The sequence below is a fragment of the Anguilla anguilla genome, chromosome 9 (assembly GCF_013347855.1).
Source record: "Anguilla anguilla isolate fAngAng1 chromosome 9, fAngAng1.pri, whole genome shotgun sequence".
Taxonomy (NCBI): Eukaryota; Metazoa; Chordata; class Actinopteri; order Anguilliformes; family Anguillidae; genus Anguilla; species Anguilla anguilla.
Window position 1 is genome coordinate 54,591,063 of NC_049209.1, and position 13,418 is coordinate 54,604,480.

The 13,418-nt window shown below is 41.3% G+C and overlaps 1 protein-coding gene across 1 annotated transcript in view; it reads right to left on the bottom strand.

Annotated features, from left to right (window-relative positions):
• Nucleotides 1–7,604, bottom strand: part of kdm6ba (lysine (K)-specific demethylase 6B, a) — a 37,211-nt gene extending 29,607 nt beyond the window's left edge. Inside the window, 2 exon segments of the mRNA XM_035435094.1 lie at nt 4,178–5,347; nt 6,786–7,604. The gene's annotated coding sequence lies outside the window, so the exon portion shown is untranslated.
• Between the last annotated feature and the right edge of the window lie 5,814 nt (nt 7,605–13,418).

The following is a 13,418-nucleotide window of genomic DNA, read 5'->3' on the forward strand; positions in this document are numbered from 1 at the left end:
TCTCTCACTCTCTCTCTCTCTCTCTCACTCTCTCTCCCCCCCCTCTCTCTCTCTCCTTCACCCTCTCTCCCTCTCTCTCTTTCTCCCTCCGCTGAAGGAATGATTGATGATGGAAGAGCACAATCAACCCGTTGCCTTGACGATGTACTCAGCCCGGCCTGGTGTTGCAGAGGACCAGTTGCCACAGCAACTCATGCTGTAGTCTCAGATTACACATGCAGAGGGTTAAGCCACAGTAAAACACTCTCTCTCTCACACACACACACTCATATTATACACACACACACACACACACTCACAAACCCTCACTCATATTATACACACACACACACTCACAAACCCTCACTCATATTATACACACACACACACACACACTCACAAACCCTCACTCATATTATACACACACACACACACACACTCACAAACCCTCACTCACATTATACACACACACACACACACACACTCACAAACCCTCACTCATATTATACACACACACACACACACTCACAAACCCTCACTCATATTATACACACACACTCACAAACCCTCACTCATATTATACACACACACACACACACACTCACAAACCCTCACTCATATTATACACACACACACACACTCACAAACCCTCACTCATATTATACACACACACACACTCACAAACCCTCACTCATATTATACACACACACACACACACACTCACAAACCCTCACTCATATTATACACACACACACACACACACTCACAAACCCTCACTCACATTATACACACACACACACACACACTCACAAACCCTCACTCATATTATACACACACACTCACACACTCACAAACCCTCACTCATATTATACACACACACACTCACAAACCCTCACTCATATTATACACACACACACACACTCACAAACCCTCACTCACATTATACACACACACACACACTCATATTATACACACACACACACTCACAAACCCACACTCATATTATACACACACACACACTCACAAACCCTCACTCATATTATACACACACACACACACTCACAAACCCTCACTCATATTGCACACACACACACACATACTCACAAACCCTCACTCATATTATACACACACACACACACACACACACACGTGAAATAAGGTCAGCGTGCCTGTGTGTGTATTGTGTGCGTGTGTGTGTATAATCTGTGAGGGTTTGTGTGTGTGTGTATAATATGAGTGAGGGTTTGTGTGTCTGTGTGTGTGTGCACAATATGAGTGAGGGTTTGTGTGTGTGTGTGTGTGTATGTGTGTGTGTATAATATGAGTGAGGGTTTGTGTGCGCGCATAGTTTATAGGCTTACCCTGGGAAAGCTTTTTTTCTGCATATTTTAGTTTTATTACAGGAAATGTGACTGCATCCTCTATCTACACTAAGATTATATTCTAATACATTCTGACAGAGGACAAATAATTACAAATATTATGTTAATTTAATGACATCAGGAATATTTATTCCAGTGATAAAATGACGTGCACATTGGCTGTAAATGATTTCACCCTTCTCTGTGGCCTTCAACTCCACCCCCTCTCCCCCAATACCCAATCACCTTCCCTAACACTCAACCACCTTCCCCAATACTCAACCACTCACCCCCAACACCCCAACACCTTCCCCAATACTCAACCACTCACCCCCAACACCCAAACACCTTCCCTAACACTCAACCACTCTCCCCATCACCCAATCACCTTCCCCAATACTCAACCACTCACCCCCAACACCCAAACACCTTCCCTAATACTCAACCACTCTCCCCATCACCCAATCACCTTCCCTAACACTCAACCACTCTCCCCATCACCCAATCACCTTCCCCAACACTCAATCACTCTCTCCCAACACTCATTTACCTTCCCCAACACTCAACCACTCTCCCCCAACACCCAATCACCTTCCCCAATACTCAACCACTCACCCCCAACACCCAAACACCTTCCCTAATACTCAACCACTCTCCCCATCACCCAATCACCTTCCCCAATACTCAACCACTCACCCCCAACACCCAGCTCAGACGCTTACTGTAGCAGTGCTGGGCACTGCCAGGGGTGTACCAGCTCAGACACTGGGCACTGGGGGGGGGGGGGGGGGGGGGGGGGGGCTCTGTATGCAACCATGAGCACACCACACACAGGCTGACTTCTACACTCTCCCCAACACCCACACTAACCCCCACAACCATCAGAATGAAAATCCCCCAATCCTTCTGTGGCCCCTCCCTCTCTGTCATTTTCTTTCTCTCCCACCTCTCTCTCTCTCTCATTTTCTCTGTCGCTCTCTCCCTCCTCTCTCTGTCTCTCTCTCCCACCGCTCTCTCTGTCATTTTCTCTCTCTCCCACCTCTCTCTCTGTCTCTCTCCCTCCTCTCTCTGTCTCTCTCCCTCCTCTCTCTGTCGCTCTCTCCCACCTCTCTCTCTGTCTCTCTCTCTCCTCTCTCTGTCTCTCTCTCCCACCTCTCTCTCTCTCTCATTCTCTATCTCCATCCTCTCTCTCTGTATTTTGCCCTGAAATGCACCTAATTTCCTCATGTCTTTCCTACCCAATATTTATATTGTCCATATTAGCTGGACAGACAGAGTGACTGAGAGAGGGGGGACAGAGCCAGGGATGGAGGACATGGAAAAAGAAAGTAAGGGAGAGAGAAAAAAAGATGTGAGGTAAAATAGACAGAGGGAGAGGGAAGCAGAGAGAGAGAGAGAGAGAGAGAGAGACAGACTCCATTTTCAAGCAGCTCCCCTTAGCAACAGCAACTGTTCTGCCTGTGCTCCATTGGCCAGCTGACAGCTCACACGGCAGTTATCTGCAGGCCCTCCACCAATGAGAATGCCCCTGCAGAGAGTTCAGCTGCAGTATTCCATTTTTACCATGGTAACAGAAACCTGCTCTCAGTCTGTCCGTGACAGGACCTGGAGCTGTCTGCAAGGCCAGCCATGGCTTACCTGGCAACCCCCCAGGCAACCTGGCAACCCCCCTGTCCCCCCCTACCCCCTCAGTGAAGCAGCAAGCTTTTAGACATTCCCACTCACCTCTGCTAATGGCCTTGCTCACAGTGACTCCCACAGAACAGATTTATATGGACTATTCCTGATTTCTGCATATTTACTTTTAAGGCTTTTCAGATCCAGGGATGCGACTGCTCTCTGCACATACTGATAACTTTCCCTGGACTCTCCGGGCTGTACAGAGTACCCCCACCTGACAGGGACTGGAACTCACACTGAACTGGCCAGAGCGTCTGTGTGTCTGTGTGTGTCAGAGCGTCTGTGTGTTTGAGCATCTGTGTGTCTGTGTGTGTCAGAGCATCTGTGTGTTTGAGCGTCTGTGCGTCTGTCTGTGTTTGAGCGTCTGTATGTCTGTCTGTGTTAGAGCGTCTGTGTGTCTGTGTGTTTGAGCGTCTGTGCATCTGTCTGTGTCAGAGCGTCTGTGTGTTAGAGCGTCTGTGTGTGTCAGAGCGTCTGTGTGTGTTAGAGCGTCTGTGTGTCTATGTGTGTCAGAGCGTCTGTGTGTGTTAGAGCGTCTGTGTGTCTGTGTGTGTTAGAGCATCTGTATGTTTGAGCGTCTGTGTGTCTGTGTGTGTCAGAGCGTCTGTGTGTGTTTGAGCGTCTGTGTGTCTGTGTGTGTTAGAGCGTCTATGTGTGACTGTGTGTGTTAGAGCATCTGTGTGTGTCTGTGTGTGTTTGAGCGTCTGTGTGTCTGTGTGCGTTAGAGGGTCTGTGTGCGTCTGTGTGTGTTTGAGCGTCTGTGTGTGTCTGTGTGCGTTAGAGGGTCTGTGTGTGTTTTAGTAGGTGAGTGTGACACAAACCTTAGAGACTGTATACAGACTTGGTTGCCAGGAAACCACAAACACTGTGCATGCATGCATCAGCTCTTACACACTCACACACACACACACTCACACACGGGCACACACACCCTGTGAGGACACAAGGTCACTGTAAAGCCCAGACTGATGGGAGTGTGCGTGTGCGGGGGTGCGTGCTTGTGTGCCTGTGTGTGTGTGTGTGTGCGCTTGCGGGGGTGCGTGCGTGCGTGCGTGTGCGTGTGTGAGTGGTACAGAATAGACCGTGTTGCTGTATGTGAAAGGTTTCAGGTTCACAAACACACAGGATGTAAAGTCCACTCAGGTCATGTGACTCACCTGGCCTCCCCTGCAGCCCACACAAGCCACGCCCCCTCCCTGAGTGACTGCACCTGACACATTCCACCTTCACTGGCTCCTTGCTGGAGATGCACCCCACTCTCTCAACATATGTGGCTCTCTCCCATTGGCTGAGTCACAGACTCTCCATTGGCTGAGTGACAGCCTCTCCCATTGTTCTGAGTCACAGTCTCTCCATTGGCTGAGTCACAGTCTCTCCATTGGCTGAGTCACAGACTCTCCATTGGCTGAGTGACAGACTCTCCATTGGCTGAGTGACAGCCTCTCCATTGGCTGAGTGACAGACTCTCCCATTGTTCTGAGTCACAGTCTCTCCATTGGCTGAGTGACAGCCTCTCCATTGGCTGAGTGACAGACTCTCCCATTGTTCTGAGTCACAGTCTCTCCATTGGCTGAGTGACAGACTCTCCATTGGCTGAGTCACAGACTCTCCATTGGCTGAGTGACAGCCTCTCCCATTGTTCTGAGTCACAGTCTCTCCATTGGCTGAGTCACAGACTCTCCATTGGCTGAGTGACAGCCTCTCCATTGGCTGAGTGACAGACTCTCCCATTGTTCTGAGTCACAGTCTCTCCATTGGCTGAGTGACAGCCTCTCCATTGGCTGAGTGACAGACTCTCCCATTGTTCTGAGTCACAGTCTCTCCATTGGCTGAGTGACAGACTCTCCATTGGCTGAGTCACAGACTCTCCATTGGCTGAGTGACAGCCTCTCCCATTGTTCTGAGTCACAGTCTCTCCATTGGCTGAGTCACAGACTCTCCATTGGCTGAGTGACAGACTCTCCATTGGCTGAGTGACAGCCTCTCCATTGGCTGAGTGACAGACTCTCCCATTGTTCTGAGTCACAGTCTCTCCATTGGCTGAGTGACAGCCTCTCCATTGGCTGAGTGACAGACTCTCCCATTGTTCTGAGTCACAGTCTCTCCATTGGCTGAGTCACAGACTCTCCATTGGCCGTGTGGCAGCCTCTCCCATTGGCCGAGTGGCAGCTGGGCGTTTGCTTTGCTGCATAAATACACAGAGTGTTCGGGCGTGGTGTTTGGGGTCAGCCTGACCTGTTTGGGCGTGGTGTTTGGGGTGAGATTTACGGGTCGTGAGCTGATCCTGGATCAGCTGGCGGGGGGCAGAATGTGCCCGGAGCATCTCTCTGAGGAAAGAGAGGGTAGAGGACGGTTGAGTTTCAAACATGCAGTTAGAAAACACTAAAAACCTCTGATGGCACATATTTCAGATCTGACAGAGGTTATTTCATAACTGACACGTGATGGAGAGCATGTTGAGTTTTAATATATTTCAGGACTGACACGTGTTGGAGAGCAGGTTGAGTTTTAATATATTTCAGAACTGACACATGTTGGAGAGCATGTTGAGTTTTAATATATTTCAGAACTGACACGTGTTGGAGAGCAGGTTGAGTTTTAATATATTTCAGAACTGACATGTTGGAGAGCATGTTGAGTTTTAATATATTTCAGAACTGACAGGCCTGCGCGTTTGGAGACAATATTAGGTGCTAGGGTTATACATACAATACATAGTCTATTTGTTACGCGCATTCTATGTAACGGAGATCAGCGAAGATTTCCCGCGTGGTCGTTTTGAGCCGTGTACAACAAATGCAGGCTTATATTCGTATTTGAAGCTAGCGCGCCCTCAGGTGGCTATATGCGCCTTGTAAATTGTATTTATTTATTTTTATCTGAGCCAAGTTTGTAAATCTCCGGAACGCAGATGCTGCGCTGGTTCACAGGTCTTCCTAGTTTGTGGATGACATGGAGGGACTCTGACCTCAGTAAGTGAGTTCGGGGTGAAAGCAGAGCATCGCCGCGTTATTTATACATAACAGCCGTTACCAGAGGAGCGAATGACAGCACAGTTTCGAGATGGGGTTGAAAGTGTTAAAAACGGACTACATCAAAAAAACCCAAACGCCCATCAGCACCGCTGTAAACGTTGCTCAGCGTTACCCTGCTGTTCTCCCCCTGTTCCCGTTAATATTCTAACCCACCAGAACTTCCCTGCGTCACACTTAAGGTAGAACTGGAAATCAGCCTACATCACTGAGAAATACCTGCACAGATTCGAGACATATCTTGCTTTTACGTCACCCGATATATTTGAAATAACAGCATAATATTTTCGTTCAATCTGGTTGGGCTGTAATCACGACGCTACGTGACACTCACTGTTTTAACTGCTGTATTGGCATCTTTCTTGTACCGGACGGGATGCTTTAGCTAATGCCTTAGCGTTGGGAACGGGTCTATGATGAAGAACTGAACACGCATAAAACGCTCACAGCTCAGAGGAACAGTCTGTTTTTGGTTGTATATGCATGTTCCCCACGATAATGTCGCGTGGATCTATGAAGCGAAACGGTAAACGGATAACACGAACGTCACAGTAGCTATAGCGCAGCCGAATCACGAAGGGATATCTCATCTGTTAATGCCCAATGCCTAAAAAACTCAGGAATTGTAAGGCCACTTAACACGAGTGACTTTGAAATGCGTCACAGTTATTGGCTGTTGTCATAAAACTTAAGTGGAAAAGTTTAAGTTAATAAAGTTATGCTGCTGCCTTACCCCATGGTTCTCGTTGAGAGATCCCACAATAGCCGTAGCCAACTTCGTCATTAGGCCTACTGATAAACGTTGAACTACAGACCTCATCACCTCTCCTTCCGTTAATGTAGACGACCACCAGTCTGTGAAACGAATAGGATTATGTCATTGGACATGCGTACATAACTCCAAATAGCTGCACGTGCTGCAACCACACACGCAGCACCAATAAAAACACAAGATGCGCGAGTTAAGGTAAAAACGAACACGATGACAACCGTTAAACGAACTACATATTTCTCCAAAAATGCCAATGCCATGTAGTCCCAATTTTAGTGGATAATCATTTCAAATAATTTTTAAAAATCCAGAAATGAGAGGGCTGCTGTTGCTTCTTTTAAAAAAAGCATGAGTCGAAAGGTAGAATCAGTCCAGGTGTGAAATTGTATATTATAATCAAAATGCGTATGTTTTTAGACCGAGTCAAAACTGGCGGAGGCCACTAAGAACGGAAGAACTGCGCAGTTTTTATTCCATTGCTAAGCACATACTCTCTAGCGCACTCTCAAGCCTCCTCTTCACTCCCCATCCTCTCTCACTCCCCCTCTCTCTCTCGCTCCCTCTCTCTCGCTCTTCTTCTTAAGGAATTTTTCGGTGGACGGACGCTGGAGTCGATGCTGGAGGACTGGCGTTGTGTACACGCTGCTCGCGCAGTTATTGGTTGCCTTCACGTTACTGTGGCTTGAAATGAGTTGTGACATATGAAGGAGAATAGAGAGACAGAGGATAGAAAAGAAGGAAAGGACAGGAGAATTGAACGTATGAATAGAGCTGTCATGTTCTCGTGGAATGATGATGCTTGTTTGACGGTCGAGGTTGGTATAATTTCAGCTAAACTGAACAACATCATTAACTCCAGCCATACCGATACGCTACCGTGAGAGAAAGTTCTCGACTCCCAGCGATACAAGTAAAATCTGTAAATATACAAATGGCCTCAAGGTGGCAGTCATGCACTTCTTTCAGTTTCCAGTGGCGTTCCGAATTTTCGAATATCCTACTACAAGGTTCGGCACGAAAGATCTCATTCAGTAGCGCGTGCACCACCGGGCGCTGATAAGAGGTAAACTGACTGGACGATATCTTCCCGTAAAATTGATTATTAGTCTCGACCAATTTTCAACCATTTTTCTTATTTATTAACAATGATTACAGCCATTTCTCAAAATACTGAACACCATCTGATGTAGCCAATTAGGTGAGTGATTATTTACTTCGGATCTCACATTTTATCAGCATTTTAAAAAAATGTGGAACATGTAGGCTACTCTTTATTCGCCACACTCACACACGGAATATTCATGGCAAAGGTCTGCTATGTGTAGAATTTGTAATCTTTTACATTGCATTTATTTTGCAGACGCTTTTATCCAAACGAGGTACAAAAGTGCATATCATGGTCATTGGAACAACTGCAAAACAGGATCGATAAGGTACAATAGCCTACTAATTTTGTATAGTTATTTATAGCCACAGCTGTCCAGTTCAGTTCACACAGTTCTCTCAGTTCCACAAATACAAAATATAGCTGCAAGCAGCAATGCGGGGCCCTACAAACATGTCCAATATGGGTAAATAGTAGGAGAAGGAGAAAAGAGTCCAAGTGGCGTAGATGTCAGGATTTTGGGCAATCTACCCGTGCATGAGATAATACAACTTCCGGTTCATGAGAAACATTACTTCGAAAAATGAATGTGCATTAGCATAAAGTGCTAACTATATCACACACAAATCACGCAATTTTTAACGAAACAACTTTTCCTTATCACCCTTGATCGAGAGAATACCCAAGAGTACACGTGCCATGGTGACAGAATCAGGTAAAGTGTTCATGAGAAGACTTCGTAGGACCCCTAATAATAAATATAGCTGCAAGCAGCAATGCGGGGCCCTACGAACATGTCCAAGCCCATTTAGGGTTTAGGGCTCAAACTAGGGTACATATGACCATACAAAATGTGTAAGAAATGCATGTTTTTTATAGGGAGAACATTGTTGTTTGTTAAATGACCTCAAACATATTATTTTGCATTTGTATTATAGTATTCATGATATTTATCTTGTTTTCCATCAATTTAAAATGGGTTTTCAGGTGATTTTAATGGTACTAATGGCTTCAATTCAGGTTTGTTAATGATTTTGAAGGAACCAAAAAATTCCTCTACTACCATGTGTCTCTATCACCATGCAAAAGGTCTAATTAATGCATGTGTTTTTAAGGAGAACATTTATGTTTTTTAAATGACCTCATACATATTATTTTGTATTTGTATTATTGTCTTCATGATATTTGCCTTGTTTTCCATCAATATTAAATGGGTTTTCTGATGTTTTCAAAGGTACCAATGGCTTCAATTAGGGTTTAGGGCTCAACCTAGGGTTCAGCTAGGGTTAGGGTTAGGAAAATGGTAAGTCTGAGGGTTGAGGCAAGTTTACGGTTGTGTTTAGCAGCTTGAAGAAAGGTTAGGACATGGGTTTGTTAATGATTTTGAATGAACTAAAATTTTTTTCTAGTAGCATGTGTACCTGTGACGATACAGAATGTGTAATAAATGCATGTTTTTTTAAGGAGAACATTTAAGTTTCTTAAATGACATCATACATATTATTTTGTATTTGTATTATTGTCTTCATGATATTTACCTTGTTTTCCATCAAGTATAAATGGGTTTTCGGATGTTTTCGAAGGTACCAATGGCTTCAAATTGTGTTTAGGGCTCAAACTAGGGTACAGCTAGGGTTAGGGTTAGGGTTAGGAAAACGGTAAGTCTGAGGGTTGAGGTAAGTTTACGGTTGTGTTTAGCAGCTTGAAGAAAGGTTAGGACATGGGTTTGTTAATGATTTTGAATGAACTAAAAAAATTTTCTAGTAGCATGTGTACCTGTGACGATACAGAATGTGTAATAAATGCATGTTTTTTTAAGGAGAACATTTAAGTTTCTTAAATGACATCATACATATTATTTTGTATTTGTATTATTGTCTTCATGATATTTACCTTGTTTTCCATCAAGTATAAATGGGTTTTCGGATGTTTTCGAAGGTATCAATGGCTTCAAATTGTGTTTAGGGCTCAAACTAGGGTACAGCTAGGGTTAGGGTTAGGGTTAGGAAAACGGTAAGTCTGAGGGTTGAGGCAAGTTTATGGTTGTGTTTAGCAGCTTGAAGAAAGGTTAGGACATGGGTTTGTTAATGATTTTGAATGAACCAAAAAATGTCTCTCGTAGCATATGTACCTATGATCAAACAAATTGTGTAAGAAATGCATGTTTTTTATATGGAGAACATTGTTGTTTGTTTGACCTCAAACATATTATTTTTCATTTGTATTATAGTATTCATGATATTTAGCTTGTTTTCCATCAATTTAAAATGGGTTTTCAGGTGATTTTAATGGTACTAATGGCTTCAATTCGGGTTCAGGGCTCAACCTAGGGTTCAGCTAGGGTTAGGGTTAGGAAAACGGTAAGTCTGAGGGTAGAGGCAAGTTCACGGTTGTGTTGAGCAGCTTGAAGAAAGGTTAGGACATGGGTTTGTTAATGATTTTGAAGGAACCAAAAAATTCCTCTACTACCATGTGTCTCTATCACCATGCAAAAGGTCTAATTAATGCATGTGTTTTTAAGGAGAACATTTATGTTTTTTAAATGACCTCATACATATTATTTTGTATTTGTATTATTGTCTTCATGATATTTGCCTTGTTTTCCATCAATATTAAATGGGTTTTCTGATGTTTTCAAAGGTACCAATGGCTTCAATTAGGGTTTAGGGCTCAACCTAGGGTTCAGCTAGGGTTAGGGTTAGGAAAATGGTAAGTCTGAGGGTTGAGGCAAGTTTACGGTTGTGTTTAACAGCTTGAAGAAAGGTTAGGACATGTGTTTGTTAAAGATTTTGAATGAACTAAAAAAAATTTCTAGTAGCATGTGTACCTGTGACGATACAGAATGTGTAATAAATGCATGTTTTTTTAAGGAGAACATTTAAGTTTCTTAAATTACATCATACATTTTATTTTGTATTTGTATTATTGTCTTCATGATTTTTACCTTGTTTTCCATCAAGTATAAATGGGTTTTCGGATGTTTTCGAAGGTACCAATGGCTTCAAATTGTGTTTAGGGCTCAAACTAGGGTACAGCTAGGGTTAGGGTTAGGGTTAGGGTTAGGAAAACGGTAAGTCTGAGGGTTGAGGCAAGTTCACGGTTGTGTTGAGCAGCTTGAAGAAAGGTTAGGACATGGGTTTGTGAATGATTTTGAATGAACAAAAAAATTTCTCTACTAGCATGTGTCTCTATCACCATGCAAAAGGTCTAATTAATGCATGTCTTTTTAAGGAGAACATTTATGTTTTTTAAATGACCTCATACATATTTTTTTGTATTTGTATTTTTGTCTTCATGATATTTACCTTGTTTTCCATCAAGTATAAATGGGTTTTCAGATGTTTTCGAAGGTACCAATGGCTTCAAATTGTGTTTAGGGCTCAAACTAGGGTACAGCTAGGGTTAGCGTTAGGGTTAGGGTTAGGAAAATGGTAAGTCTGTGGGTTGAGGCAAGTTTACGGTTGGGTTTAGCAGCTTGAAGAAAGGTTAGGACATGGGTTTGTTAATGATTTTGAATGAACCAAATAATGTCTCTCGTAGCATATGTACCTATGACCAAACAAATTATCAAAGAAATGCATGTTTTTTATAGGGAGAACATTGTTGTTTGTAAAATGACCTCAAACATATTATTTTGCATTTGTATTATAGTATTCATGATATTTGCCTTGTTTTCCATCAATATTAAATGGGTTTTCAATTACTTTGTAGGACCCATAATAATACTAACAAAAACAATAGGGTTCCTATTTTGTAGGACACCTAACTAGGAGGAAAAACAAGCTACAATATTAGGAAGGAAATATTAATTACAAAAAGAGCAGGAATGAGGTATATGTAACAAGAGTGCAATGAAAGGGGGGATTGTAAGTGAAATGATTCACCGAGAGGTCGCAGTTAGCCCAGGTGTCCTCTGAAGAGAGGGATCATCAGAACACGACATCATATTAAAGTGAAAATGAAATAAATGAAGATGTATTTTGGTGGAAAATTGAAAAATACATAAGGCTATAGTCTTAAGTCCAAAATGTGGAAAAACTGCTTAAAATTTTAAAATGCCTGTTTTTGATTCAAACAAATAGAGAATCATGTTTAATTAACTTCCCCATTGAAATAAATGACTAGAAATTATTCTGAAGGGATTTATGATCAAAAATGTATTTTGAAATTTTTAAATTTTAAAATGCCTGTTTTTGATTCAAACAAATAGGGAATCATGTTTAATTAACTTCCCCATTGAAATAAATGACTAGAAATTATTCTGAAGGGATTTATGATCAAAAATGTATTTTGGTGGAAAATTGAAAAATACATAAGCCTATAGTCTTATGTCCAAAATGTGGAAAAACTGCTTAAAATTTTAAAATGCCTGTTTTTGATTCAAACAAATAGAGAATCATGTTTAATTAACTTCCCCATTGAAATAAATGACTAGAAATTATTCTGAAGGGATTTATGATCAAAAATGTATTTTGAAAATTTAAAAATTTTTAAATGCCTGTTTTTGATTCAAACAAATAGAGAATCATGTTTAATTAACATCCCCATTGAAATAAATGACTAGAAATTATTCTGAAGGGATTTATGATGAAAAATGTATTTTGAAAATTTTAAAATTTTTAAATGCCTGTTTTTGATTCAAACAAATAGAGAATCATGTTTAATTAACTTCCCCATTGAAATAAATGACTAAGAATTATTCTGAAGGGATTTATGATCAAAAATGTATTTTGGTGGAAAATTGAAAAATACATAAGCCTATAGTCTTATGTCCAAAATGTGGAAAAACTGCTTAAAATTTTAAAATGCCTGTTTTTGATTCAAACAAATAGAGAATCATGTTTAATTAACTTCCCCATTGAAATAAATGACTAGAAATTATTCTGAAGGGATTTATGATCAAAAATGTATTTTGAAAATTTTAAAATTTTTTAAATGCCTGTTTTGATTCAAACAAATAGAGAATCATGTTTAATTAACTTCCCCATTGAAATAAATGACTAGAAATTATTCTGAAGGGATTTATGATGAAAAATGTATTTTGAAAATTTTAAAATTTTTAAATGCCTGTTTTTGATTCAAACAAATAGAGAATCATGTTTAATTAACTTCCCCATTGAAATAAATGACAAGAAATTATTCTGAAGGGATTTATGATCAAAAATGTATTTTGAAAATTTTAAAATTTTTAAATGCCTGTTTTTGATTCAAACAAATAGAGAATCATGTTTAATTAACTTCCCCATTGAAATAAATGACTAGAAATTATTCTGAAGGGATTTATGATCAAAAATGTATTTTGAAATTTTAAAAATTTTTAAATGCCTGTTTTTGATTCAAACAAATAGGGAATCATGTTTAATTAACTTCCCCATTGAAATAAATGACTAGAAATTATTCTGAAGGGATTTATGATCAAAAATGTATTTAGAAATTTTTAAAATTTTTAAATGCCTGTTTTTGATTCAAACAAATAGAGAATCATGTTT